General features: G+C 53.7%; 62 non-coding genes across 62 annotated transcripts; 30 read left to right on the forward strand and 32 right to left on the reverse strand.

Moving 5' to 3' along the window:
- Window positions 1-160: 160 nt before the first annotated feature.
- Window positions 161-232, reverse strand: Trnam-cau (transfer RNA methionine (anticodon CAU)). Its single transcript has one exon. It is a non-coding gene; the product is annotated as a tRNA-Met (tRNA).
- Window positions 233-506: 274 nt separating this feature from the next.
- On the reverse strand, window positions 507-579 carry Trnar-acg (transfer RNA arginine (anticodon ACG)). Its single transcript has one exon. It is a non-coding gene; the product is annotated as a tRNA-Arg (tRNA).
- Window positions 580-1,021: 442 nt separating this feature from the next.
- On the forward strand, window positions 1,022-1,113 carry Trnai-uau (transfer RNA isoleucine (anticodon UAU)). The gene is given in 2 exon segments: window positions 1,022-1,059; window positions 1,078-1,113. It is a non-coding gene; the product is annotated as a tRNA-Ile (tRNA).
- A 111-nt stretch (window positions 1,114-1,224) lies between these two features.
- On the forward strand, window positions 1,225-1,296 carry Trnad-guc (transfer RNA aspartic acid (anticodon GUC)). Its single transcript has one exon. It is a non-coding gene; the product is annotated as a tRNA-Asp (tRNA).
- Window positions 1,297-1,529: 233 nt separating this feature from the next.
- On the reverse strand, window positions 1,530-1,601 carry Trnam-cau (transfer RNA methionine (anticodon CAU)). The gene has a single exon. It is a non-coding gene; the product is annotated as a tRNA-Met (tRNA).
- A 274-nt stretch (window positions 1,602-1,875) lies between these two features.
- Window positions 1,876-1,948, reverse strand: Trnar-acg (transfer RNA arginine (anticodon ACG)). Its single transcript has one exon. It is a non-coding gene; the product is annotated as a tRNA-Arg (tRNA).
- A 442-nt stretch (window positions 1,949-2,390) lies between these two features.
- Trnai-uau (transfer RNA isoleucine (anticodon UAU)) lies at window positions 2,391-2,482 on the forward strand. Its single transcript is given in 2 exon segments — window positions 2,391-2,428; window positions 2,447-2,482. It is a non-coding gene; the product is annotated as a tRNA-Ile (tRNA).
- A 111-nt stretch (window positions 2,483-2,593) lies between these two features.
- Window positions 2,594-2,665, forward strand: Trnad-guc (transfer RNA aspartic acid (anticodon GUC)). The gene has a single exon. It is a non-coding gene; the product is annotated as a tRNA-Asp (tRNA).
- Window positions 2,666-2,898: 233 nt separating this feature from the next.
- On the reverse strand, window positions 2,899-2,970 carry Trnam-cau (transfer RNA methionine (anticodon CAU)). The gene has a single exon. It is a non-coding gene; the product is annotated as a tRNA-Met (tRNA).
- A 274-nt stretch (window positions 2,971-3,244) lies between these two features.
- Trnar-acg (transfer RNA arginine (anticodon ACG)) lies at window positions 3,245-3,317 on the reverse strand. The gene has a single exon. It is a non-coding gene; the product is annotated as a tRNA-Arg (tRNA).
- A 442-nt stretch (window positions 3,318-3,759) lies between these two features.
- On the forward strand, window positions 3,760-3,851 carry Trnai-uau (transfer RNA isoleucine (anticodon UAU)). The gene is given in 2 exon segments: window positions 3,760-3,797; window positions 3,816-3,851. It is a non-coding gene; the product is annotated as a tRNA-Ile (tRNA).
- A 111-nt stretch (window positions 3,852-3,962) lies between these two features.
- Window positions 3,963-4,034, forward strand: Trnad-guc (transfer RNA aspartic acid (anticodon GUC)). The gene has a single exon. It is a non-coding gene; the product is annotated as a tRNA-Asp (tRNA).
- A 233-nt stretch (window positions 4,035-4,267) lies between these two features.
- Window positions 4,268-4,339, reverse strand: Trnam-cau (transfer RNA methionine (anticodon CAU)). The gene has a single exon. It is a non-coding gene; the product is annotated as a tRNA-Met (tRNA).
- Window positions 4,340-4,613: 274 nt separating this feature from the next.
- On the reverse strand, window positions 4,614-4,686 carry Trnar-acg (transfer RNA arginine (anticodon ACG)). Its single transcript has one exon. It is a non-coding gene; the product is annotated as a tRNA-Arg (tRNA).
- A 442-nt stretch (window positions 4,687-5,128) lies between these two features.
- Window positions 5,129-5,220, forward strand: Trnai-uau (transfer RNA isoleucine (anticodon UAU)). The gene is given in 2 exon segments: window positions 5,129-5,166; window positions 5,185-5,220. It is a non-coding gene; the product is annotated as a tRNA-Ile (tRNA).
- Window positions 5,221-5,331: 111 nt separating this feature from the next.
- Trnad-guc (transfer RNA aspartic acid (anticodon GUC)) lies at window positions 5,332-5,403 on the forward strand. Its single transcript has one exon. It is a non-coding gene; the product is annotated as a tRNA-Asp (tRNA).
- A 233-nt stretch (window positions 5,404-5,636) lies between these two features.
- Trnam-cau (transfer RNA methionine (anticodon CAU)) lies at window positions 5,637-5,708 on the reverse strand. Its single transcript has one exon. It is a non-coding gene; the product is annotated as a tRNA-Met (tRNA).
- Window positions 5,709-5,982: 274 nt separating this feature from the next.
- Window positions 5,983-6,055, reverse strand: Trnar-acg (transfer RNA arginine (anticodon ACG)). Its single transcript has one exon. It is a non-coding gene; the product is annotated as a tRNA-Arg (tRNA).
- A 442-nt stretch (window positions 6,056-6,497) lies between these two features.
- On the forward strand, window positions 6,498-6,589 carry Trnai-uau (transfer RNA isoleucine (anticodon UAU)). Its single transcript is given in 2 exon segments — window positions 6,498-6,535; window positions 6,554-6,589. It is a non-coding gene; the product is annotated as a tRNA-Ile (tRNA).
- Window positions 6,590-6,700: 111 nt separating this feature from the next.
- Window positions 6,701-6,772, forward strand: Trnad-guc (transfer RNA aspartic acid (anticodon GUC)). Its single transcript has one exon. It is a non-coding gene; the product is annotated as a tRNA-Asp (tRNA).
- A 233-nt stretch (window positions 6,773-7,005) lies between these two features.
- Window positions 7,006-7,077, reverse strand: Trnam-cau (transfer RNA methionine (anticodon CAU)). Its single transcript has one exon. It is a non-coding gene; the product is annotated as a tRNA-Met (tRNA).
- A 274-nt stretch (window positions 7,078-7,351) lies between these two features.
- Window positions 7,352-7,424, reverse strand: Trnar-acg (transfer RNA arginine (anticodon ACG)). Its single transcript has one exon. It is a non-coding gene; the product is annotated as a tRNA-Arg (tRNA).
- A 442-nt stretch (window positions 7,425-7,866) lies between these two features.
- Window positions 7,867-7,958, forward strand: Trnai-uau (transfer RNA isoleucine (anticodon UAU)). The gene is given in 2 exon segments: window positions 7,867-7,904; window positions 7,923-7,958. It is a non-coding gene; the product is annotated as a tRNA-Ile (tRNA).
- A 111-nt stretch (window positions 7,959-8,069) lies between these two features.
- Window positions 8,070-8,141, forward strand: Trnad-guc (transfer RNA aspartic acid (anticodon GUC)). Its single transcript has one exon. It is a non-coding gene; the product is annotated as a tRNA-Asp (tRNA).
- A 233-nt stretch (window positions 8,142-8,374) lies between these two features.
- Trnam-cau (transfer RNA methionine (anticodon CAU)) lies at window positions 8,375-8,446 on the reverse strand. Its single transcript has one exon. It is a non-coding gene; the product is annotated as a tRNA-Met (tRNA).
- Window positions 8,447-8,720: 274 nt separating this feature from the next.
- On the reverse strand, window positions 8,721-8,793 carry Trnar-acg (transfer RNA arginine (anticodon ACG)). The gene has a single exon. It is a non-coding gene; the product is annotated as a tRNA-Arg (tRNA).
- Window positions 8,794-9,235: 442 nt separating this feature from the next.
- Trnai-uau (transfer RNA isoleucine (anticodon UAU)) lies at window positions 9,236-9,327 on the forward strand. Its single transcript is given in 2 exon segments — window positions 9,236-9,273; window positions 9,292-9,327. It is a non-coding gene; the product is annotated as a tRNA-Ile (tRNA).
- A 111-nt stretch (window positions 9,328-9,438) lies between these two features.
- On the forward strand, window positions 9,439-9,510 carry Trnad-guc (transfer RNA aspartic acid (anticodon GUC)). Its single transcript has one exon. It is a non-coding gene; the product is annotated as a tRNA-Asp (tRNA).
- Window positions 9,511-9,743: 233 nt separating this feature from the next.
- On the reverse strand, window positions 9,744-9,815 carry Trnam-cau (transfer RNA methionine (anticodon CAU)). Its single transcript has one exon. It is a non-coding gene; the product is annotated as a tRNA-Met (tRNA).
- Window positions 9,816-10,089: 274 nt separating this feature from the next.
- On the reverse strand, window positions 10,090-10,162 carry Trnar-acg (transfer RNA arginine (anticodon ACG)). Its single transcript has one exon. It is a non-coding gene; the product is annotated as a tRNA-Arg (tRNA).
- A 442-nt stretch (window positions 10,163-10,604) lies between these two features.
- On the forward strand, window positions 10,605-10,696 carry Trnai-uau (transfer RNA isoleucine (anticodon UAU)). The gene is given in 2 exon segments: window positions 10,605-10,642; window positions 10,661-10,696. It is a non-coding gene; the product is annotated as a tRNA-Ile (tRNA).
- Window positions 10,697-10,807: 111 nt separating this feature from the next.
- Trnad-guc (transfer RNA aspartic acid (anticodon GUC)) lies at window positions 10,808-10,879 on the forward strand. Its single transcript has one exon. It is a non-coding gene; the product is annotated as a tRNA-Asp (tRNA).
- A 233-nt stretch (window positions 10,880-11,112) lies between these two features.
- Window positions 11,113-11,184, reverse strand: Trnam-cau (transfer RNA methionine (anticodon CAU)). The gene has a single exon. It is a non-coding gene; the product is annotated as a tRNA-Met (tRNA).
- Window positions 11,185-11,458: 274 nt separating this feature from the next.
- Trnar-acg (transfer RNA arginine (anticodon ACG)) lies at window positions 11,459-11,531 on the reverse strand. Its single transcript has one exon. It is a non-coding gene; the product is annotated as a tRNA-Arg (tRNA).
- A 442-nt stretch (window positions 11,532-11,973) lies between these two features.
- On the forward strand, window positions 11,974-12,065 carry Trnai-uau (transfer RNA isoleucine (anticodon UAU)). The gene is given in 2 exon segments: window positions 11,974-12,011; window positions 12,030-12,065. It is a non-coding gene; the product is annotated as a tRNA-Ile (tRNA).
- A 111-nt stretch (window positions 12,066-12,176) lies between these two features.
- On the forward strand, window positions 12,177-12,248 carry Trnad-guc (transfer RNA aspartic acid (anticodon GUC)). The gene has a single exon. It is a non-coding gene; the product is annotated as a tRNA-Asp (tRNA).
- Window positions 12,249-12,481: 233 nt separating this feature from the next.
- Window positions 12,482-12,553, reverse strand: Trnam-cau (transfer RNA methionine (anticodon CAU)). Its single transcript has one exon. It is a non-coding gene; the product is annotated as a tRNA-Met (tRNA).
- Window positions 12,554-12,827: 274 nt separating this feature from the next.
- Window positions 12,828-12,900, reverse strand: Trnar-acg (transfer RNA arginine (anticodon ACG)). Its single transcript has one exon. It is a non-coding gene; the product is annotated as a tRNA-Arg (tRNA).
- A 442-nt stretch (window positions 12,901-13,342) lies between these two features.
- On the forward strand, window positions 13,343-13,434 carry Trnai-uau (transfer RNA isoleucine (anticodon UAU)). Its single transcript is given in 2 exon segments — window positions 13,343-13,380; window positions 13,399-13,434. It is a non-coding gene; the product is annotated as a tRNA-Ile (tRNA).
- Window positions 13,435-13,545: 111 nt separating this feature from the next.
- On the forward strand, window positions 13,546-13,617 carry Trnad-guc (transfer RNA aspartic acid (anticodon GUC)). The gene has a single exon. It is a non-coding gene; the product is annotated as a tRNA-Asp (tRNA).
- Window positions 13,618-13,850: 233 nt separating this feature from the next.
- Window positions 13,851-13,922, reverse strand: Trnam-cau (transfer RNA methionine (anticodon CAU)). Its single transcript has one exon. It is a non-coding gene; the product is annotated as a tRNA-Met (tRNA).
- Window positions 13,923-14,196: 274 nt separating this feature from the next.
- On the reverse strand, window positions 14,197-14,269 carry Trnar-acg (transfer RNA arginine (anticodon ACG)). Its single transcript has one exon. It is a non-coding gene; the product is annotated as a tRNA-Arg (tRNA).
- A 442-nt stretch (window positions 14,270-14,711) lies between these two features.
- Trnai-uau (transfer RNA isoleucine (anticodon UAU)) lies at window positions 14,712-14,803 on the forward strand. Its single transcript is given in 2 exon segments — window positions 14,712-14,749; window positions 14,768-14,803. It is a non-coding gene; the product is annotated as a tRNA-Ile (tRNA).
- Window positions 14,804-14,913: 110 nt separating this feature from the next.
- Trnad-guc (transfer RNA aspartic acid (anticodon GUC)) lies at window positions 14,914-14,985 on the forward strand. The gene has a single exon. It is a non-coding gene; the product is annotated as a tRNA-Asp (tRNA).
- Window positions 14,986-15,218: 233 nt separating this feature from the next.
- On the reverse strand, window positions 15,219-15,290 carry Trnam-cau (transfer RNA methionine (anticodon CAU)). Its single transcript has one exon. It is a non-coding gene; the product is annotated as a tRNA-Met (tRNA).
- A 274-nt stretch (window positions 15,291-15,564) lies between these two features.
- Window positions 15,565-15,637, reverse strand: Trnar-acg (transfer RNA arginine (anticodon ACG)). The gene has a single exon. It is a non-coding gene; the product is annotated as a tRNA-Arg (tRNA).
- Window positions 15,638-16,079: 442 nt separating this feature from the next.
- Trnai-uau (transfer RNA isoleucine (anticodon UAU)) lies at window positions 16,080-16,171 on the forward strand. Its single transcript is given in 2 exon segments — window positions 16,080-16,117; window positions 16,136-16,171. It is a non-coding gene; the product is annotated as a tRNA-Ile (tRNA).
- Window positions 16,172-16,280: 109 nt separating this feature from the next.
- On the forward strand, window positions 16,281-16,352 carry Trnad-guc (transfer RNA aspartic acid (anticodon GUC)). The gene has a single exon. It is a non-coding gene; the product is annotated as a tRNA-Asp (tRNA).
- A 233-nt stretch (window positions 16,353-16,585) lies between these two features.
- On the reverse strand, window positions 16,586-16,657 carry Trnam-cau (transfer RNA methionine (anticodon CAU)). Its single transcript has one exon. It is a non-coding gene; the product is annotated as a tRNA-Met (tRNA).
- A 274-nt stretch (window positions 16,658-16,931) lies between these two features.
- Trnar-acg (transfer RNA arginine (anticodon ACG)) lies at window positions 16,932-17,004 on the reverse strand. The gene has a single exon. It is a non-coding gene; the product is annotated as a tRNA-Arg (tRNA).
- Window positions 17,005-17,446: 442 nt separating this feature from the next.
- Trnai-uau (transfer RNA isoleucine (anticodon UAU)) lies at window positions 17,447-17,538 on the forward strand. The gene is given in 2 exon segments: window positions 17,447-17,484; window positions 17,503-17,538. It is a non-coding gene; the product is annotated as a tRNA-Ile (tRNA).
- A 110-nt stretch (window positions 17,539-17,648) lies between these two features.
- Trnad-guc (transfer RNA aspartic acid (anticodon GUC)) lies at window positions 17,649-17,720 on the forward strand. Its single transcript has one exon. It is a non-coding gene; the product is annotated as a tRNA-Asp (tRNA).
- Window positions 17,721-17,953: 233 nt separating this feature from the next.
- On the reverse strand, window positions 17,954-18,025 carry Trnam-cau (transfer RNA methionine (anticodon CAU)). Its single transcript has one exon. It is a non-coding gene; the product is annotated as a tRNA-Met (tRNA).
- Window positions 18,026-18,299: 274 nt separating this feature from the next.
- On the reverse strand, window positions 18,300-18,372 carry Trnar-acg (transfer RNA arginine (anticodon ACG)). The gene has a single exon. It is a non-coding gene; the product is annotated as a tRNA-Arg (tRNA).
- Window positions 18,373-18,814: 442 nt separating this feature from the next.
- Trnai-uau (transfer RNA isoleucine (anticodon UAU)) lies at window positions 18,815-18,906 on the forward strand. The gene is given in 2 exon segments: window positions 18,815-18,852; window positions 18,871-18,906. It is a non-coding gene; the product is annotated as a tRNA-Ile (tRNA).
- Window positions 18,907-19,017: 111 nt separating this feature from the next.
- Window positions 19,018-19,089, forward strand: Trnad-guc (transfer RNA aspartic acid (anticodon GUC)). Its single transcript has one exon. It is a non-coding gene; the product is annotated as a tRNA-Asp (tRNA).
- A 233-nt stretch (window positions 19,090-19,322) lies between these two features.
- Trnam-cau (transfer RNA methionine (anticodon CAU)) lies at window positions 19,323-19,394 on the reverse strand. Its single transcript has one exon. It is a non-coding gene; the product is annotated as a tRNA-Met (tRNA).
- Window positions 19,395-19,668: 274 nt separating this feature from the next.
- On the reverse strand, window positions 19,669-19,741 carry Trnar-acg (transfer RNA arginine (anticodon ACG)). The gene has a single exon. It is a non-coding gene; the product is annotated as a tRNA-Arg (tRNA).
- A 442-nt stretch (window positions 19,742-20,183) lies between these two features.
- On the forward strand, window positions 20,184-20,275 carry Trnai-uau (transfer RNA isoleucine (anticodon UAU)). The gene is given in 2 exon segments: window positions 20,184-20,221; window positions 20,240-20,275. It is a non-coding gene; the product is annotated as a tRNA-Ile (tRNA).
- Window positions 20,276-20,386: 111 nt separating this feature from the next.
- Window positions 20,387-20,458, forward strand: Trnad-guc (transfer RNA aspartic acid (anticodon GUC)). Its single transcript has one exon. It is a non-coding gene; the product is annotated as a tRNA-Asp (tRNA).
- Window positions 20,459-20,691: 233 nt separating this feature from the next.
- Trnam-cau (transfer RNA methionine (anticodon CAU)) lies at window positions 20,692-20,763 on the reverse strand. Its single transcript has one exon. It is a non-coding gene; the product is annotated as a tRNA-Met (tRNA).
- A 274-nt stretch (window positions 20,764-21,037) lies between these two features.
- Trnar-acg (transfer RNA arginine (anticodon ACG)) lies at window positions 21,038-21,110 on the reverse strand. The gene has a single exon. It is a non-coding gene; the product is annotated as a tRNA-Arg (tRNA).
- Window positions 21,111-21,377: the final 267 nt, after the last annotated feature.

The following is a 21,377-nucleotide window of genomic DNA, read 5'->3' on the forward strand; positions in this document are numbered from 1 at the left end:
CGCTAAAAAATCGTAAGAAAGTCTGCGTCTTAGGAAGTGTTTCTCGTATTCTGCACACGACGTCGTCGTTTCACAACTCACAGGGTTTGCTGTCGACGCTGAATCAGCGCACCCCAAGATTAATGATCGAGCACGAAGCACCCAAGAAAAAGAATAATTTTAGCAGAGCGTGGTTTCGATCCACGGACCTCTGGGTTATGGGCCCAGCACGCTTCCACTGCGCCACTCTGCTGTGCGGAGAGGCGCGCGCTCTTCGGTGCGTGACATGGGACACTTGGAAAAGCGTTGTCTGCGTCGCCTACCGTTTAATTAACTGTGTAGCATCTCCCAGCTTGACTTGTCTCGACTTTGCTCGACTGACGCTACGCTGACGCTTGCACGAAGCGATATTTACCGCGATCGTCTCGAGATGCAGCTGCGAGATGCTCAGGATTAACATTGCACTCCACGAAGGTGGAGACATTCGAATGCACTGCCTAGCTACGCGCCCGCAACTAACAAAATGCCGACCCTGCCAGGATTCGAACCTGGAATCTTCTGATCCGTAGTCAGACGCGTTATCCGTTGCGCCACAGGGCCGCTGCTAGCGCTTTGTACCACGGGGCGGGTGAAGATCGCAAAGCAACGTGTACTCCGTGGCTCGGCAATTTCATGTCATCCACTGACAACGGCGGCGCGGCCACTCTGGTCTTCCGCACTCTGCAGGGAGCTGCCAAGGAAGGCATCTCTCCACCAGCTGCTCGGCCACGGAGCGCCTGCACAGCTTAGAGCTTGCCACACATCTGCCGTCGCTGTTGGACAGGTAGCGGAATGCAAGGCGCCCGTTTTTTTGCATTTTTTCGGTGATGACAAGCGGTTGACATGCTTGTAAGTGTAGCATATAAAACAAGAATCGTATGAAGCATTCGTAGACAGGTGCTAAAGTCGCAGTATGGCCGCAGGTGACGGTCGTATGACGGGTCTGTCGCCACAACAGGTTGGCATCAAAGTGAATACCGCTAACTGTAAGCCCTCTGCCGTAGCCCCAGTGGCGCAGTTGGTTAGCGCACGGTACTTATAAGGCAGTAGCCGTGAGCAATGCCGGGGTTGTGAGTTCGAGCCTCACCTGGGGCATACTTTTATTTCGTAGCAGCTGACTATGGAAGCATCGGGACGCTACATTTGAGATGTATCACGTACCCGAGAACCATAAATGTGCGTGCACTGTAGACAACGACTGCGTGTTCCTCGGTAGTATAGTGGTTAGTATCCCCGCCTGTCACGCGGGAGACCGGGGTTCGATTCCCCGCCGGGGAGAGACGATTTTTATATCGCGAAAGCTGCACGTGTGGCCCGAAAAAGCATTACCGTTGTGATCAAGGAACGTAATCGCTAAAAAATCGTAAGAAAGTCTGCGTCTTAGGAAGTGTTTCTCGTATTCTGCACACGACGTCGTCGTTTCACAACTCACAGAGTTTGCTGTCGACGCTGAATCAGCGCACCCCAAGATTAATGATCGAGCACGAAGCACCCAAGAAAAAGAATAATTTTAGCAGAGCGTGGTTTCGATCCACGGACCTCTGGGTTATGGGCCCAGCACGCTTCCACTGCGCCACTCTGCCGTGCGGAGAGGCGCGCGCTCTTCGGTGCGTGACATGGGACACTTGGAAAAGCGTTGTCTGCGTCGCCTACCGTTTAATTAACTGTGTAGCATCTCCCAGCTTGACTTGTCTCGACTTTGCTCGACTGACGCTACGCTGACGCTTGCACGAAGCGATATTTACCGCGATCGTCTCGAGATGCAGCTGCGAGATGCTCAGGATTAACATTGCACTCCACGAAGGTGGAGACATTCGAATGCACTGCCTAGCTACGCGCCCGCAACTAACAAAATGCCGACCCTGCCAGGATTCGAACCTGGAATCTTCTGATCCGTAGTCAGACGCGTTATCCGTTGCGCCACAGGGCCGCTGCTAGCGCTTTGTACCACGGGGCGGGTGAAGATCGCAAAGCAACGTGTACTCCGTGGCTCGGCAATTTCATGTCATCCACTGACAACGGCGGCGCGGCCACTCTGGTCTTCCGCACTCTGCAGGGAGCTGCCAAGGAAGGCATCTCTCCACCAGCTGCTCGGCCACGGAGCGCCTGCACAGCTTAGAGCTTGCCACACATCTGCCGTCGCTGTTGGACAGGTAGCGGAATGCAAGGCGCCCGTTTTTTTGCATTTTTTCGGTGATGACAAGCGGTTGACATGCTTGTAAGTGTAGCATATAAAACAAGAATCGTATGAAGCATTCGTAGACAGGTGCTAAAGTCGCAGTGTGGCCGCAGGTGACGGTCGTATGACGGGTCTGTAGCCACAACAGGTTGGCATCAAAGTGAATACCGCTAACTGTAAGCCCTCTGCTGTAGCCCCAGTGGCGCAATTGGTTAGCGCACGGTACTTATAAGGCAGTAGCCGTGAGCAATGCCGGGGTTGTGAGTTCGAGCCTCACCTGGGGCATACTTTTATTTCGTAGCAGCTGACTATGGAAGCATCGGGACGCTACATTTGAGATGTATCACGTACCCGAGAACCATAAATGTGCGTGCACTGTAGACAACGACTGCGTGTTCCTCGGTAGTATAGTGGTTAGTATCCCCGCCTGTCACGCGGGAGACCGGGGTTCGATTCCCCGCCGGGGAGAGACGATTTTTATATCGCGAAAGCTGCACGTGTGGCCCGAAAAAGCATTACCGTTGTGATCAAGGAACGTAATCGCTAAAAAATCGTAAGAAAGTCTGCGTCTTAGGAAGTGTTTCTCGTATTCTGCACACGACGTCGTCGTTTCACAACTCACAGGGTTTGCTGTCGACGCTGAATCAGCGCACCCCAAGATTAATGATCGAGCACGAAGCACCCAAGAAAAAGAATAATTTTAGCAGAGCGTGGTTTCGATCCACGGACCTCTGGGTTATGGGCCCAGCACGCTTCCACTGCGCCACTCTGCTGTGCGGAGAGGCGCGCGCTCTTCGGTGCGTGACATGGGACACTTGGAAAAGCGTTGTCTGCGTCGCCTACCGTTTAATTAACTGTGTAGCATCTCCCAGCTTGACTTGTCTCGACTTTGCTCGACTGACGCTACGCTGACGCTTGCACGAAGCGATATTTACCGCGATCGTCTCGAGATGCAGCTGCGAGATGCTCAGGATTAACATTGCACTCCACGAAGGTGGAGACATTCGAATGCACTGCCTAGCTACGCGCCCGCAACTAACAAAATGCCGACCCTGCCAGGATTCGAACCTGGAATCTTCTGATCCGTAGTCAGACGCGTTATCCGTTGCGCCACAGGGCCGCTGCTAGCGCTTTGTACCACGGGGCGGGTGAAGATCGCAAAGCAACGTGTACTCCGTGGCTCGGCAATTTCATGTCATCCACTGACAACGGCGGCGCGGCCACTCTGGTCTTCCGCACTCTGCAGGGAGCTGCCAAGGAAGGCATCTCTCCACCAGCTGCTCGGCCACGGAGCGCCTGCACAGCTTAGAGCTTGCCACACATCTGCCGTCGCTGTTGGATAGGTAGCGGAATGCAAGGCGCCCGTTTTTTTGCATTTTTTCGGTGATGACAAGCGGTTGACATGCTTGTAAGTGTAGCATATAAAACAAGAATCGTATGAAGCATTCGTAGACAGGTGCTAAAGTCGCAGTATGGCCGCAGGTGACGGTCGTATGACGGGTCTGTAGCCACAACAGGTTGGCATCAAAGTGAATACCGCTAACTGTAAGCCCTCTGCTGTAGCCCCAGTGGCGCAGTTGGTTAGCGCACGGTACTTATAAGGCAGTAGCCGTGAGCAATGCCGGGGTTGTGAGTTCGAGCCTCACCTGGGGCATACTTTTATTTCGTAGCAGCTGACTATGGAAGCATCGGGACGCTACATTTGAGATGTATCACGTACCCGAGAAACATAAATGTGCGTGCACTGTAGACAACGACTGCGTGTTCCTCGGTAGTATAGTGGTTAGTATCCCCGCCTGTCACGCGGGAGACCGGGGTTCGATTCCCCGCCGGGGAGAGACGATTTTTATATCGCGAAAGCTGCACGTGTGGCCCGAAAAAGCATTACCGTTGTGATCAAGGAACGTAATCGCTAAAAAATCGTAAGAAAGTCTGCGTCTTAGGAAGTGTTTCTCGTATTCTGCACACGACGTCGTCGTTTCACAACTCACAGGGTTTGCTGTCGACGCTGAATCAGCGCACCCCAAGATTAATGATCGAGCACGAAGCACCCAAGAAAAAGAATAATTTTAGCAGAGCGTGGTTTCGATCCACGGACCTCTGGGTTATGGGCCCAGCACGCTTCCACTGCGCCACTCTGCCGTGCGGAGAGGCGCGCGCTCTTCGGTGCGTGACATGGGACACTTGGAAAAGCGTTGTCTGCGTCGCCTACCGTTTAATTAACTGTGTAGCATCTCCCAGCTTGACTTGTCTCGACTTTGCTCGACTGACGCTACGCTGACGCTTGCACGAAGCGATATTTACCGCGATCGTCTCGAGATGCAGCTGCGAGATGCTCAGGATTAACATTGCACTCCACGAAGGTGGAGACATTCGAATGCACTGCCTAGCTACGCGCCCGCAACTAACAAAATGCCGACCCTGCCAGGATTCGAACCTGGAATCTTCTGATCCGTAGTCAGACGCGTTATCCGTTGCGCCACAGGGCCGCTGCTAGCGCTTTGTACCACGGGGCGGGTGAAGATCGCAAAGCAACGTGTACTCCGTGGCTCGGCAATTTCATGTCATCCACTGACAACGGCGGCGCGGCCACTCTGGTCTTCCGCACTCTGCAGGGAGCTGCCAAGGAAGGCATCTCTCCACCAGCTGCTCGGCCACGGAGCGCCTGCACAGCTTAGAGCTTGCCACACATCTGCCGTCGCTGTTGGACAGGTAGCGGAATGCAAGGCGCCCGTTTTTTTGCATTTTTTCGGTGATGACAAGCGGTTGACATGCTTGTAAGTGTAGCATATAAAACAAGAATCGTATGAAGCATTCGTAGACAGGTGCTAAAGTCGCAGTATGGCCGCAGGTGACGGTCGTATGACGGGTCTGTAGCCACAACAGGTTGGCATCAAAGTGAATACCGCTAACTGTAAGCCCTCTGCTGTAGCCCCAGTGGCGCAATTGGTTAGCGCACGGTACTTATAAGGCAGTAGCCGTGAGCAATGCCGGGGTTGTGAGTTCGAGCCTCACCTGGGGCATACTTTTATTTCGTAGCAGCTGACTATGGAAGCATCGGGACGCTACATTTGAGATGTATCACGTACCCGAGAACCATAAATGTGCGTGCACTGTAGACAACGACTGCGTGTTCCTCGGTAGTATAGTGGTTAGTATCCCCGCCTGTCACGCGGGAGACCGGGGTTCGATTCCCCGCCGGGGAGAGACGATTTTTATATCGCGAAAGCTGCACGTGTGGCCCGAAAAAGCATTACCGTTGTGATCAAGGAACGTAATCGCTAAAAAATCGTAAGAAAGTCTGCGTCTTAGGAAGTGTTTCTCGTATTCTGCACACGACGTCGTCGTTTCACAACTCACAGGGTTTGCTGTCGACGCTGAATCAGCGCACTCCAAGATTAATGATCGAGCACGAAGCACCCAAGAAAAAGAATAATTTTAGCAGAGCGTGGTTTCGATCCACGGACCTCTGGGTTATGGGCCCAGCACGCTTCCACTGCGCCACTCTGCTGTGCGGAGAGGCGCCCGCTCTTCGGTGCGTGACATGGGACACTTGGAAAAGCGTTGTCTGCGTCGCCTACCGTTTAATTAACTGTGTAGCATCTCCCAGCTTGACTTGTCTCGACTTTGCTCGACTGACGCTACGCTGACGCTTGCACGAAGCGATATTTACCGCGATCGTCTCGAGATGCAGCTGCGAGATGCTCAGGATTAACATTGCACTCCACGAAGGTGGAGACATTCGAATGCACTGCCTAGCTACGCGCCCGCAACTAACAAAATGCCGACCCTGCCAGGATTCGAACCTGGAATCTTCTGATCCGTAGTCAGACGCGTTATCCGTTGCGCCACAGGGCCGCTGCTAGCGCTTTGTACCACGGGGCGGGTGAAGATCGCAAAGCAACGTGTACTCCGTGGCTCGGCAATTTCATGTCATCCACTGACAACGGCGGCGCGGCCACTCTGGTCTTCCGCACTCTGCAGGGAGCTGCCAAGGAAGGCATCTCTCCACCAGCTGCTCGGCCACGGAGCGCCTGCACAGCTTAGAGCTTGCCACACATCTGCCGTCGCTGTTGGACAGGTAGCGGAATGCAAGGCGCCCGTTTTTTTGCATTTTTTCGGTGATGACAAGCGGTTGACATGCTTGTAAGTGTAGCATATAAAACAAGAATCGTATGAAGCATTCGTAGACAGGTGCTAAAGTCGCAGTATGGCCGCAGGTGACGGTCGTATGACGGGTCTGTAGCCACAACAGGTTGGCATCAAAGTGAATACCGCTAACTGTAAGCCCTCTGCTGTAGCCCCAGTGGCGCAGTTGGTTAGCGCACGGTACTTATAAGGCAGTAGCCGTGAGCAATGCCGGGGTTGTGAGTTCGAGCCTCACCTGGGGCATACTTTTATTTCGTAGCAGCTGACTATGGAAGCATCGGGACGCTACATTTGAGATGTATCACGTACCCGAGAACCATAAATGTGCGTGCACTGTAGACAACGACTGCGTGTTCCTCGGTAGTATAGTGGTTAGTATCCCCGCCTGTCACGCGGGAGACCGGGGTTCGATTCCCCGCCGTGGAGAGACGATTTTTATATCGCGAAAGCTGCACGTGTGGCCCGAAAAAGCATTACCGTTGTGATCAAGGAACGTAATCGCTAAAAAATCGTAAGAAAGTCTGCGTCTTAGGAAGTGTTTCTCGTATTCTGCACACGACGTCGTCGTTTCACAACTCACAGGGTTTGCTGTCGACGCTGAATCAGCGCACCCCAAGATTAATGATCGAGCACGAAGCACCCAAGAAAAAGAATAATTTTAGCAGAGCGTGGTTTCGATCCACGGACCTCTGGGTTATGGGCCCAGCACGCTTCCACTGCGCCACTCTGCTGTGCGGAGAGGCGCCCGCTCTTCGGTGCGTGACATGGGACACTTGGAAAAGCGTTGTCTGCGTCGCCTACCGTTTAATTAACTGTGTAGCATCTCCCAGCTTGACTTGTCTCGACTTTGCTCGACTGACGCTACGCTGACGCTTGCACGAAGCGATATTTACCGCGATCGTCTCGAGATGCAGCTGCGAGATGCTCAGGATTAACATTGCACTCCACGAAGGTGGAGACATTCGAATGCACTGCCTAGCTACGCGCCCGCAACTAACAAAATGCCGACCCTGCCAGGATTCGAACCTGGAATCTTCTGATCCGTAGTCAGACGCGTTATCCGTTGCGCCACAGGGCCGCTGCTAGCGCTTTGTACCACGGGGCGGGTGAAGATCGCAAAGCAACGTGTACTCCGTGGCTCGGCAATTTCATGTCATCCACTGACAACGGCGGCGCGGCCACTCTGGTCTTCCGCACTCTGCAGGGAGCTGCCAAGGAAGGCATCTCTCCACCAGCTGCTCGGCCACGGAGCGCCTGCACAGCTTAGAGCTTGCCACACATCTGCCGTCGCTGTCGGACAGGTAGCGGAATGCAAGGCGCCCGTTTTTTTGCATTTTTTCGGTGATGACAAGCGGTTGACATGCTTGTAAGTGTAGCATATAAAACAAGAATCGTATGAAGCATTCGTAGACAGGTGCTAAAGTCGCAGTATGGCCGCAGGTGACGGTCGTATGACGGGTCTGTAGCCACAACAGGTTGGCATCAAAGTGAATACCGCTAACTGTAAGCCCTCTGCTGTAGCCCCAGTGGCGCAGTTGGTTAGCGCACGGTACTTATAAGGCAGTAGCCGTGAGCAATGCCGGGGTTGTGAGTTCGAGCCTCACCTGGGGCATACTTTTATTTCGTAGCAGCTGACTATGGAAGCATCGGGACGCTACATTTGAGATGTATCACGTACCCGAGAACCATAAATGTGCGTGCACTGTAGACAACGACTGCGTGTTCCTCGGTAGTATAGTGGTTAGTATCCCCGCCTGTCACGCGGGAGACCGGGGTTCGATTCCCCGCCGGGGAGAGACGATTTTTATATCGCGAAAGCTGCACGTGTGGCCCGAAAAAGCATTACCGTTGTGATCAAGGAACGTAATCGCTAAAAAATCGTAAGAAAGTCTGCGTCTTAGGAAGTGTTTCTCGTATTCTGCACACGACGTCGTCGTTTCACAACTCACAGGGTTTGCTGTCGACGCTGAATCAGCGCACCCCAAGATTAATGATCGAGCACGAAGCACCCAAGAAAAAGAATAATTTTAGCAGAGCGTGGTTTCGATCCACGGACCTCTGGGTTATGGGCCCAGCACGCTTCCACTGCGCCACTCTGCCGTGCGGAGAGGCGCGCGCTCTTCGGTGCGTGACATGGGACACTTGGAAAAGCGTTGTCTGCGTCGCCTCCCGTTTAATTAACTGTGTAGCATCTCCCAGCTTGACTTGTCTCGACTTTGCTCGACTGACGCTACGCTGACGCTTGCACGAAGCGATATTTACCGCGATCGTCTTGAGATGCAGCTGCGAGATGCTCAGGATTAACATTGCACTCCACGAAGGTGGAGACATTCGAATGCACTGCCTAGCTACGCGCCCGCAACTAACAAAATGCCGACCCTGCCAGGATTCGAACCTGGAATCTTCTGATCCGTAGTCAGACGCGTTATCCGTTGCGCCACAGGGCCGCTGCTAGCGCTTTGTACCACGGGGCGGGTGAAGATCGCAAAGCAACGTGTACTCCGTGGCTCGGCAATTTCATGTCATCCACTGACAACGGCGGCGCGGCCACTCTGGTCTTCCGCACTCTGCAGGGAGCTGCCAAGGAAGGCATCTCTCCACCAGCTGCTCGGCCACGGAGCGCCTGCACAGCTTAGAGCTTGCCACACATCTGCCGTCGCTGTTGGACAGGTAGCGGAATGCAAGGCGCCCGTTTTTTTGCATTTTTTCGGTGATGACAAGCGGTTGACATGCTTGTAAGTGTAGCATATAAAACAAGAATCGTATGAAGCATTCGTAGACAGGTGCTAAAGTCGCAGTATGGCCGCAGGTGACGGTCGTATGACGGGTCTGTAGCCACAACAGGTTGGCATCAAAGTGAATACCGCTAACTGTAAGCCCTCTGCTGTAGCCCCAGTGGCGCAGTTGGTTAGCGCACGGTACTTATAAGGCAGTAGCCGTGAGCAATGCCGGGGTTGTGAGTTCGAGCCTCACCTGGGGCATACTTTTATTTCGTAGCAGCTGACTATGGAAGCATCGGGACGCTACATTTGAGATGTATCACGTACCCGAGAACCATAAATGTGCGTGCACTGTAGACAACGACTGCGTGTTCCTCGGTAGTATAGTGGTTAGTATCCCCGCCTGTCACGCGGGAGACCGGGGTTCGATTCCCCGCCGGGGAGAGACGATTTTTATATCGCGAAAGCTGCACGTGTGGCCCGAAAAAGCATTACCGTTGTGATCAAGGAACGTAATCGCTAAAAAATCGTAAGAAAGTCTGCGTCTTAGGAAGTGTTTCTCGTATTCTGCACACGACGTCGTCGTTTCACAACTCACAGGGTTTGCTGTCGACGCTGAATCAGCGCACCCCAAGATTAATGATCGAGCACGAAGCACCCAAGAAAAAGAATAATTTTAGCAGAGCGTGGTTTCGATCCACGGACCTCTGGGTTATGGGCCCAGCACGCTTCCACTGCGCCACTCTGCCGTGCGGAGAGGCGCGCGCTCTTCGGTGCGTGACATGGGACACTTGGAAAAGCGTTGTCTGCGTCGCCTACCGTTTAATTAACTGTGTAGCATCTCCCAGCTTGACTTGTCTCGACTTTGCTCGACTGACGCTACGCTGACGCTTGCACGAAGCGATATTTACCGCGATCGTCTCGAGATGCAGCTGCGAGATGCTCAGGATTAACATTGCACTCCACGAAGGTGGAGACATTCGAATGCACTGCCTAGCTACGCGCCCGCAACTAACAAAATGCCGACCCTGCCAGGATTCGAACCTGGAATCTTCTGATCCGTAGTCAGACGCGTTATCCGTTGCGCCACAGGGCCGCTGCTAGCGTTTTGTACCACGGGGCGGGTGAACATCGCAAAGCAACGTGTACTCCGTGGCTCGGCAATTGCATGTCATCCACTGACAACGGCGGCGCGGCCACTCTGGTCTTCCGCACTCTGCAGGGAGCTGCCAAGGAAGGCATCTCTCCACCAGCTGCTCGGCCACGGAGCGCCTGCACAGCTTAGAGCTTGCCACACATCTGCCGTCGCTGTCGGACAGGTAGCGGAATGCAAGGCGCCCGTTTTTTTGCATTTTTTCGGTGATGACAAGCGGTTGACATGCTTGTAAGTGTAGCATATAAAACAAGAATCGTATGAAGCATTCGTAGACAGGTGCTAAAGTCGCAGTATGGCCGCAGGTGACGGTCGTATGACGGGTCTGTAGCCACAACAGGTTGGCATCAAAGTGAATACCGCTAACTGTAAGCCCTCTGCTGTAGCCCCAGTGGCGCAATTGGTTAGCGCACGGTACTTATAAGGCAGTAGCCGTGAGCAATGCCGGGGTTGTGAGTTCGAGCCTCACCTGGGGCATACTTTTATTTCGTAGCAGCTGACTATGGAAGCATCGGGACGCTACATTTGAGATGTATCACGTACCCGAGAACCATAAATGTGCGTGCACTGTAGACAACGACTGCGTGTTCCTCGGTAGTATAGTGGTTAGTATCCCCGCCTGTCACGCGGGAGACCGGGGTTCGATTCCCCGCCGGGGAGAGACGATTTTTATATCGCGAAAGCTGCACGTGTGGCCCGAAAAAGCATTACCGTTGTGATCAAGGAACGTAATCGCTAAAAAATCGTAAGAAAGTCTGCGTCTTAGGAAGTGTTTCTCGTATTCTGCACACGACGTCGTCGTTTCACAACTCACAGGGTTTGCTGTCGACGCTGAATCAGCGCACCCCAAGATTAATGATCGAGCACGAAGCACCCAAGAAAAAGAATAATTTTAGCAGAGCGTGGTTTCGATCCACGGACCTCTGGGTTATGGGCCCAGCACGCTTCCACTGCGCCACTCTGCCGTGCGGAGAGGCGCGCGCTCTTCGGTGCGTGACATGGGACACTTGGAAAAGCGTTGTCTGCGTCGCCTACCGTTTAATTAACTGTGTAGCATCTCCCAGCTTGACTTGTCTCGACTTTGCTCGACTGACGCTACGCTGACGCTTGCACGAAGCGATATTTACCGCGATCGTCTCGAGATGCAGCTGCGAGATGCTCAGGATTAACATTGCACTCCACGAAGGTGGAGACATTCGAATGCACTGCCTAGCTACGCGCCCGCAACTAACAAAATGCCGACCCTGCCAGGATTCGAACCTGGAATCTTCTGATCCGTAGTCAGACGCGTTATCCGTTGCGCCACAGGGCCGCTGCTAGCGTTTTGTACCACGGGGCGGGTGAACATCGCAAAGCAACGTGTACTCCGTGGCTCGGCAATTGCATGTCATCCACTGACAACGGCGGCGCGGCCACTCTGGTCTTCCGCACTCTGCAGGGAGCTGCCAAGGAAGGCATCTCTCCACCAGCTGCTCGGCCACGGAGCGCCTGCACAGCTTAGAGCTTGCCACACATCTGCCGTCGCTGTCGGACAGGTAGCGGAATGCAAGGCGCCCGTTTTTTTGCATTTTTTCGGTGATGACAAGCGGTTGACATGCTTGTAAGTGTAGCATATAAAACAAGAATCGTATGAAGCATTCGTAGACAGGTGCTAAAGTCGCAGTATGGCCGCAGGTGACGGTCGTATGACGGGTCTGTAGCCACAACAGGTTGGCATCAAAGTGAATACCGCTAACTGTAAGCCCTCTGCTGTAGCCCCAGTGGCGCAATTGGTTAGCGCACGGTACTTATAAGGCAGTAGCCGTGAGCAATGCCGGGGTTGTGAGTTCGAGCCTCACCTGGGGCATACTTTTATTTCGTAGCAGCTGACTATGGAAGCATCGGGACGCTACATTTGAGATGTATCACGTACCCGAGAACCATAAATGTGCGTGCACTGTAGACAACGACTGCGTGTTCCTCGGTAGTATAGTGGTTAGTATCCCCGCCTGTCACGCGGGAGACCGGGGTTCGATTCCCCGCCGGGGAGAGACGATTTTTATATCGCGAAAGCTGCACGTGTGGCCCGAAAAAGCATTACCGTTGTGATCAAGGAACGTAATCGCTAAAAAATCGTAAGAAAGTCTGCGTCTTAGGAAGTGTTTCTCGTATTCTGCACACGACGTCGTCGTTTCACAACTCACAGGGTTTGCTGTCGACGCTGAATCAGCGCACCCCAAGATTAATGATCGAGCACGAAGCACCCAAGAAAAAGAATAATTTTAGCAGAGCGTGGTTTCGATCCACGGACCTCTGGGTTATGGGCCCAGCACGCTTCCACTGCGCCACTCTGCCGTGCGGAGAGGCGCGCGCTCTTCGGTGCGTGACATGGGACACTTGGAAAAGCGTTGTCTGCGTCGCCTACCGTTTAATTAACTGTGTAGCATCTCCCAGCTTGACTTGTCTCGACTTTGCTCGACTGACGCTACGCTGACGCTTGCACGAAGCGATATTTACCGCGATCGTCTCGAGATGCAGCTGCGAGATGCTCAGGATTAACATTGCACTCCACGAAGGTGGAGACATTCGAATGCACTGCCTAGCTACGCGCCCGCAACTAACAAAATGCCGACCCTGCCAGGATTCGAACCTGGAATCTTCTGATCCGTAGTCAGACGCGTTATCCGTTGCGCCACAGGGCCGCTGCTAGCGCTTTGTACCACGGGGCGGGTGAAGATCGCAAAGCAACGTGTACTCCGTGGCTCGGCAATTTCATGTCATCCACTGACAACGGCGGCGCGGCCACTCTGGTCTTCCGCACTCTGCAGGGAGCTGCCAAGGAAGGCATCTCTCCACCAGCTGCTCGGCCACGGAGCGCCTGCACAGCTTAGAGCTTGCCACACATCTGCCGTCGCTGTTGGACAGGTAGCGGAATGCAAGGCGCCCGTTTTTTTGCATTTTTTCGGTGATGACAAGCGGTTGACATGCTTGTAAGTGTAGCATATAAAACAAGAATCGTATGAAGCATTCGTAGACAGGTGCTAAAGTCGCAGTATGGCCGCAGGTGACGGTCGTATGACGGGTCTGTAGCCACAACAGGTTGGCATCAAAGTGAATACCGCTAACTGTAAGCCCTCTGCTGTAGCCCCAGTGGCGCAGTTGGTTAGCGCACGGTACTTATAAGGCAGTAGCCGTGAGCAATGCCGGGGTTGTGAGTTCGAGCCTCACCTGGGGCATACTTTTATTTCGTAGCAGCTGACTATGGAAGCATCGGGACGCTACATTTGAGATGTATCACGTACCCGAGAACCATAAATGTGCGTGCACTGTAGACAACGACTGCGTGTTCCTCGGTAGTATAGTGGTTAGTATCCCCGCCTGTCACGCGGGAGACCGGGGTTCGATTCCCCGCCGGGGAGAGACGATTTTTATATCGCGAAAGCTGCACGTGTGGCCCGAAAAAGCATTACCGTTGTGATCAAGGAACGTAATCGCTAAAAAATCGTAAGAAAGTCTGCGTCTTAGGAAGTGTTTCTCGTATTCTGCACACGACGTCGTCGTTTCACAACTCACAGGGTTTGCTGTCGACGCTGAATCAGCGCACCCCAAGATTAATGATCGAGCACGAAGCACCCAAGAAAAAGAATAATTTTAGCAGAGCGTGGTTTCGATCCACGGACCTCTGGGTTATGGGCCCAGCACGCTTCCACTGCGCCACTCTGCCGTGCGGAGAGGCGCGCGCTCTTCGGTGCGTGACATGGGACACTTGGAAAAGCGTTGTCTGCGTCGCCTACCGTTTAATTAACTGTGTAGCATCTCCCAGCTTGACTTGTCTCGACTTTGCTCGACTGACGCTACGCTGACGCTTGCACGAAGCGATATTTACCGCGATCGTCTCGAGATGCAGCTGCGAGATGCTCAGGATTAACATTGCACTCCACGAAGGTGGAGACATTCGAATGCACTGCCTAGCTACGCGCCCGCAACTAACAAAATGCCGACCCTGCCAGGATTCGAACCTGGAATCTTCTGATCCGTAGTCAGACGCGTTATCCGTTGCGCCACAGGGCCGCTGCTAGCGTTTTGTACCACGGGGCGGGTGAACATCGCAAAGCAACGTGTACTCCGTGGCTCGGCAATTGCATGTCATCCACTGACAACGGCGGCGCGGCCACTCTGGTCTTCCGCACTCTGCAGGGAGCTGCCAAGGAAGGCATCTCTCCACCAGCTGCTCGGCCACGGAGCGCCTGCACAGCTTAGAGCTTGCCACACATCTGCCGTCGCTGTCGGACAGGTAGCGGAATGCAAGGCGCCCGTTTTTTTGCATTTTTTCGGTGATGACAAGCGGTTGACATGCTTGTAAGTGTAGCATATAAAACAAGAATCGTATGAAGCATTCGTAGACAGGTGCTAAAGTCGCAGTATGGCCGCAGGTGACGGTCGTATGACGGGTCTGTAGCCACAACAGGTTGGCATCAAAGTGAATACCGCTAACTGTAAGCCCTCTGCTGTAGCCCCAGTGGCGCAGTTGGTTAGCGCACGGTACTTATAAGGCAGTAGCCGTGAGCAATGCCGGGGTTGTGAGTTCGAGCCTCACCTGGGGCATACTTTATTTCGTAGCAGCTGACTATGGAAGCATCGGGACGCTACATTTGAGATGTATCACGTACCCGAGAACCATAAATGTGCGTGCACTGTAGACAACGACTGCGTGTTCCTCGGTAGTATAGTGGTTAGTATCCCCGCCTGTCACGCGGGAGACCGGGGTTCGATTCCCCGCCGGGGAGAGACGATTTTTATATCGCGAAAGCTGCACGTGTGGCCCGAAAAAGCATTACCGTTGTGATCAAGGAACGTAATCGCTAAAAAATCGTAAGAAAGTCTGCGTCTTAGGAAGTGTTTCTCGTATTCTGCACACGACGTCGTCGTTTCACAACTCACAGGGTTTGCTGTCGACGCTGAATCAGCGCACCCCAAGATTAATGATCGAGCACGAAGCACCCAAGAAAAAGAATAATTTTAGCAGAGCGTGGTTTCGATCCACGGACCTCTGGGTTATGGGCCCAGCACGCTTCCACTGCGCCACTCTGCCGTGCGGAGAGGCGCGCGCTCTTCGGTGCGTGACATGGGACACTTGGAAAAGCGTTGTCTGCGTCGCCTACCGTTTAATTAACTGTGTAGCATCTCCCAGCTTGACTTGTCTCGACTTTGCTCGACTGACGCTACGCTGACGCTTGCACGAAGCGATATTTACCGCGATCGTCTCGAGATGCAGCTGCGAGATGCTCAGGATTAACATTGCACTCCACGAAGGTGGAGACATTCGAATGCACTGCCTAGCTACGCGCCCGCAACTAACAAAATGCCGACCCTGCCAGGATTCGAACCTGGAATCTTCTGATCCGTAGTCAGACGCGTTATCCGTTGCGCCACAGGGCCGCTGCTAGCGTTTTGTACCACGGGGCGGGTGAACATCGCAAAGCAACGTGTACTCCGTGGCTCGGCAATTGCATGTCATCCACTGACAACGGCGGCGCGGCCACTCTGGTCTTCCGCACTCTGCAGGGAGCTGCCAAGGAAGGCATCTCTCCACCAGCTGCTCGGCCACGGAGCGCCTGCACAGCTTAGAGCTTGCCACACATCTGCCGTCGCTGTCGGACAGGTAGCGGAATGCAAGGCGCCCGTTTTTTTGCATTTTTTCGGTGATGACAAGCGGTTGACATGCTTGTAAGTGTAGCATATAAAACAAGAATCGTATGAAGCATTCGTAGACAGGTGCTAAAGTCGCAGTATGGCCGCAGGTGACGGTCGTATGACGGGTCTGTAGCCACAACAGGTTGGCATCAAAGTGAATACCGCTAACTGTAAGCCCTCTGCTGTAGCCCCAGTGGCGCAGTTGGTTAGCGCACGGTACTTATAAGGCAGTAGCCGTGAGCAATGCCGGGGTTGTGAGTTCGAGCCTCACCTGGGGCATACTTTATTTCGTAGCAGCTGACTATGGAAGCATCGGGACGCTACATTGAGATGTATCACGTACCCGAGAACCATAAATGTGCGTGCACTGTAGACAACGACTGCGTGTTCCTCGGTAGTATAGTGGTTAGTATCCCCGCCTGTCACGCGGGAGACCGGGGTTCGATTCCCCGCCGGGGAGAGACGATTTTTATATCGCGAAAGCTGCACGTGTGGCCCGAAAAAGCATTACCGTTGTGATCAAGGAACGTAATCGCTAAAAAATCGTAAGAAAGTCTGCGTCTTAGGAAGTGTTTCTCGTATTCTGCACACGACGTCGTCGTTTCACAACTCACAGGGTTTGCTGTCGACGCTGAATCAGCGCACCCCAAGATTAATGATCGAGCACGAAGCACCCAAGAAAAAGAATAATTTTAGCAGAGCGTGGTTTCGATCCACGGACCTCTGGGTTATGGGCCCAGCACGCTTCCACTGCGCCACTCTGCCGTGCGGAGAGGCGCGCGCTCTTCGGTGCGTGACATGGGACACTTGGAAAAGCGTTGTCTGCGTCGCCTACCGTTTAATTAACTGTGTAGCATCTCCCAGCTTGACTTGTCTCGACTTTGCTCGACTGACGCTACGCTGACGCTTGCACGAAGCGATATTTACCGCGATCGTCTCGAGATGCAGCTGCGAGATGCTCAGGATTAACATTGCACTCCACGAAGGTGGAGACATTCGAATGCACTGCCTAGCTACGCGCCCGCAACTAACAAAATGCCGACCCTGCCAGGATTCGAACCTGGAATCTTCTGATCCGTAGTCAGACGCGTTATCCGTTGCGCCACAGGGCCGCTGCTAGCGTTTTGTACCACGGGGCGGGTGAACATCGCAAAGCAACGTGTACTCCGTGGCTCGGCAATTGCATGTCATCCACTGACAACGGCGGCGCGGCCACTCTGGTCTTCCGCACTCTGCAGGGAGCTGCCAAGGAAGGCATCTCTCCACCAGCTGCTCGGCCACGGAGCGCCTGCACAGCTTAGAGCTTGCCACACATCTGCCGTCGCTGTCGGACAGGTAGCGGAATGCAAGGCGCCCGTTTTTTTGCATTTTTTCGGTGATGACAAGCGGTTGACATGCTTGTAAGTGTAGCATATAAAACAAGAATCGTATGAAGCATTCGTAGACAGGTGCTAAAGTCGCAGTATGGCCGCAGGTGACGGTCGTATGACGGGTCTGTAGCCACAACAGGTTGGCATCAAAGTGAATACCGCTAACTGTAAGCCCTCTGCTGTAGCCCCAGTGGCGCAGTTGGTTAGCGCACGGTACTTATAAGGCAGTAGCCGTGAGCAATGCCGGGGTTGTGAGTTCGAGCCTCACCTGGGGCATACTTTATTTCGTAGCAGCTGACTATGGAAGCATCGGGACGCTACATTTGAGATGTATCACGTACCCGAGAACCATAAATGTGCGTGCACTGTAGACAACGACTGCGTGTTCCTCGGTAGTATAGTGGTTAGTATCCCCGCCTGTCACGCGGGAGACCGGGGTTCGATTCCCCGCCGGGGAGAGACGATTTTTATATCGCGAAAGCTGCACGTGTGGCCCGAAAAAGCATTACCGTTGTGATCAAGGAACGTAATCGCTAAAAAATCGTAAGAAAGTCTGCGTCTTAGGAAGTGTTTCTCGTATTCTGCACACGACGTCGTCGTTTCACAACTCACAGGGTTTGCTGTCGACGCTGAATCAGCGCACCCCAAGATTAATGATCGAGCACGAAGCACCCAAGAAAAAGAATAATTTTAGCAGAGCGTGGTTTCGATCCACGGACCTCTGGGTTATGGGCCCAGCACGCTTCCACTGCGCCACTCTGCCGTGCGGAGAGGCGCGCGCTCTTCGGTGCGTGACATGGGACACTTGGAAAAGCGTTGTCTGCGTCGCCTACCGTTTAATTAACTGTGTAGCATCTCCCAGCTTGACTTGTCTCGACTTTGCTCGACTGACGCTACGCTGACGCTTGCACGAAGCGATATTTACCGCGATCGTCTCGAGATGCAGCTGCGAGATGCTCAGGATTAACATTGCACTCCACGAAGGTGGAGACATTCGAATGCACTGCCTAGCTACGCGCCCGCAACTAACAAAATGCCGACCCTGCCAGGATTCGAACCTGGAATCTTCTGATCCGTAGTCAGACGCGTTATCCGTTGCGCCACAGGGCCGCTGCTAGCGCTTTGTACCACGGGGCGGGTGAAGATCGCAAAGCAACGTGTACTCCGTGGCTCGGCAATTTCATGTCATCCACTGACAACGGCGGCGCGGCCACTCTGGTCTTCCGCACTCTGCAGGGAGCTGCCAAGGAAGGCATCTCTCCACCAGCTGCTCGGCCACGGAGCGCCTGCACAGCTTAGAGCTTGCCACACATCTGCCGTCGCTGTTGGACAGGTAGCGGAATGCAAGGCGCCCGTTTTTTTGCATTTTTTCGGTGATGACAAGCGGTTGACATGCTTGTAAGTGTAGCATATAAAACAAGAATCGTATGAAGCATTCGTAGACAGGTGCTAAAGTCGCAGTATGGCCGCAGGTGACGGTCGTATGACGGGTCTGTAGCCACAACAGGTTGGCATCAAAGTGAATACCGCTAACTGTAAGCCCTCTGCTGTAGCCCCAGTGGCGCAGTTGGTTAGCGCACGGTACTTATAAGGCAGTAGCCGTGAGCAATGCCGGGGTTGTGAGTTCGAGCCTCACCTGGGGCATACTTTTATTTCGTAGCAGCTGACTATGGAAGCATCGGGACGCTACATTTGAGATGTATCACGTACCCGAGAACCATAAATGTGCGTGCACTGTAGACAACGACTGCGTGTTCCTCGGTAGTATAGTGGTTAGTATCCCCGCCTGTCACGCGGGAGACCGGGGTTCGATTCCCCGCCGGGGAGAGACGATTTTTATATCGCGAAAGCTGCACGTGTGGCCCGAAAAAGCATTACCGTTGTGATCAAGGAACGTAATCGCTAAAAAATCGTAAGAAAGTCTGCGTCTTAGGAAGTGTTTCTCGTATTCTGCACACGACGTCGTCGTTTCACAACTCACAGGGTTTGCTGTCGACGCTGAATCAGCGCACCCCAAGATTAATGATCGAGCACGAAGCACCCAAGAAAAAGAATAATTTTAGCAGAGCGTGGTTTCGATCCACGGACCTCTGGGTTATGGGCCCAGCACGCTTCCACTGCGCCACTCTGCCGTGCGGAGAGGCGCGCGCTCTTCGGTGCGTGACATGGGACACTTGGAAAAGCGTTGTCTGCGTCGCCTACCGTTTAATTAACTGTGTAGCATCTCCCAGCTTGACTTGTCTCGACTTTGCTCGACTGACGCTACGCTGACGCTTGCACGAAGCGATATTTACCGCGATCGTCTCGAGATGCAGCTGCGAGATGCTCAGGATTAACATTGCACTCCACGAAGGTGGAGACATTCGAATGCACTGCCTAGCTACGCGCCCGCAACTAACAAAATGCCGACCCTGCCAGGATTCGAACCTGGAATCTTCTGATCCGTAGTCAGACGCGTTATCCGTTGCGCCACAGGGCCGCTGCTAGCGCTTTGTACCACGGGGCGGGTGAAGATCGCAAAGCAACGTGTACTCCGTGGCTCGGCAATTTCATGTCATCCACTGACAACGGCGGCGCGGCCACTCTGGTCTTCCGCACTCTGCAGGGAGCTGCCAAGGAAGGCATCTCTCCACCAGCTGCTCGGCCACGGAGCGCCTGCACAGCTTAGAGCTTGCCACACATCTGCCGTCGCTGTTGGACAGGTAGCGGAATGCAAGGCGCCCGTTTTTTTGCATTTTTTCGGTGATGACAAGCGGTTGACATGCTTGTAAGTGTAGCATATAAAACAAGAATCGTATGAAGCATTCGTAGACAGGTGCTAAAGTCGCAGTATGGCCGCAGGTGACGGTCGTATGACGGGTCTGTAGCCACAACAGGTTGGCATCAAAGTGAATACCGCTAACTGTAAGCCCTCTGCTGTAGCCCCAGTGGCGCAGTTGGTTAGCGCACGGTACTTATAAGGCAGTAGCCGTGAGCAATGCCGGGGTTGTGAGTTCGAGCCTCACCTGGGGCATACTTTTATTTCGTAGCAGCTGACTATGGAAGCATCGGGACGCTACATTTGAGATGTATCACGTACCCGAGAACCATAAATGTGCGTGCACTGTAGACAACGACTGCGTGTTCCTCGGTAGTATAGTGGTTAGTATCCCCGCCTGTCACGCGGGAGACCGGGGTTCGATTCCCCGCCGGGGAGAGACGATTTTTATATCGCGAAAGCTGCACGTGTGGCCCGAAAAAGCATTACCGTTGTGATCAAGGAACGTAATCGCTAAAAAATCGTAAGAAAGTCTGCGTCTTAGGAAGTGTTTCTCGTATTCTGCACACGACGTCGTCGTTTCACAACTCACAGGGTTTGCTGTCGACGCTGAATCAGCGCACCCCAAGATTAATGATCGAGCACGAAGCACCCAAGAAAAAGAATAATTTTAGCAGAGCGTGGTTTCGATCCACGGACCTCTGGGTTATGGGCCCAGCACGCTTCCACTGCGCCACTCTGCCGTGCGGAGAGGCGCGCGCTCTTCGGTGCGTGACATGGGACACTTGGAAAAGCGTTGTCTGCGTCGCCTACCGTTTAATTAACTGTGTAGCATCTCCCAGCTTGACTTGTCTCGACTTTGCTCGACTGACGCTACGCTGACGCTTGCACGAAGCGATATTTACCGCGATCGTCTCGAGATGCAGCTGCGAGATGCTCAGGATTAACATTGCACTCCACGAAGGTGGAGACATTCGAATGCACTGCCTAGCTACGCGCCCGCAACTAACAAAATGCCGACCCTGCCAGGATTCGAACCTGGAATCTTCTGATCCGTAGTCAGACGCGTTATCCGTTGCGCCACAGGGCCGCTGCTAGCGCTTTGTACCACGGGGCGGGTGAAGATCGCAAAGCAACGTGTACTCCGTGGCTCGGCAATTTCATGTCATCCACTGACAACGGCGGCGCGGCCACTCTGGTCTTCCGCACTCTGCAGGGAGCTGCCAAGGAAGGCATCTCTCCACCAGCTGCTCGGCCACGGAGCGCCTGCACAGCTTAGAGCTTGCCACACATCTGCCGTCGCTGTTGGACAGGTAGCGGAATGCAAGGCGCCCGTTTTTTTTGCATTTTTTCGGTG

The sequence above is a fragment of the Schistocerca serialis genome, unplaced genomic scaffold (assembly GCF_023864345.2).
Source record: "Schistocerca serialis cubense isolate TAMUIC-IGC-003099 unplaced genomic scaffold, iqSchSeri2.2 HiC_scaffold_729, whole genome shotgun sequence".
Taxonomy (NCBI): domain Eukaryota; kingdom Metazoa; phylum Arthropoda; class Insecta; order Orthoptera; family Acrididae; genus Schistocerca; species Schistocerca serialis.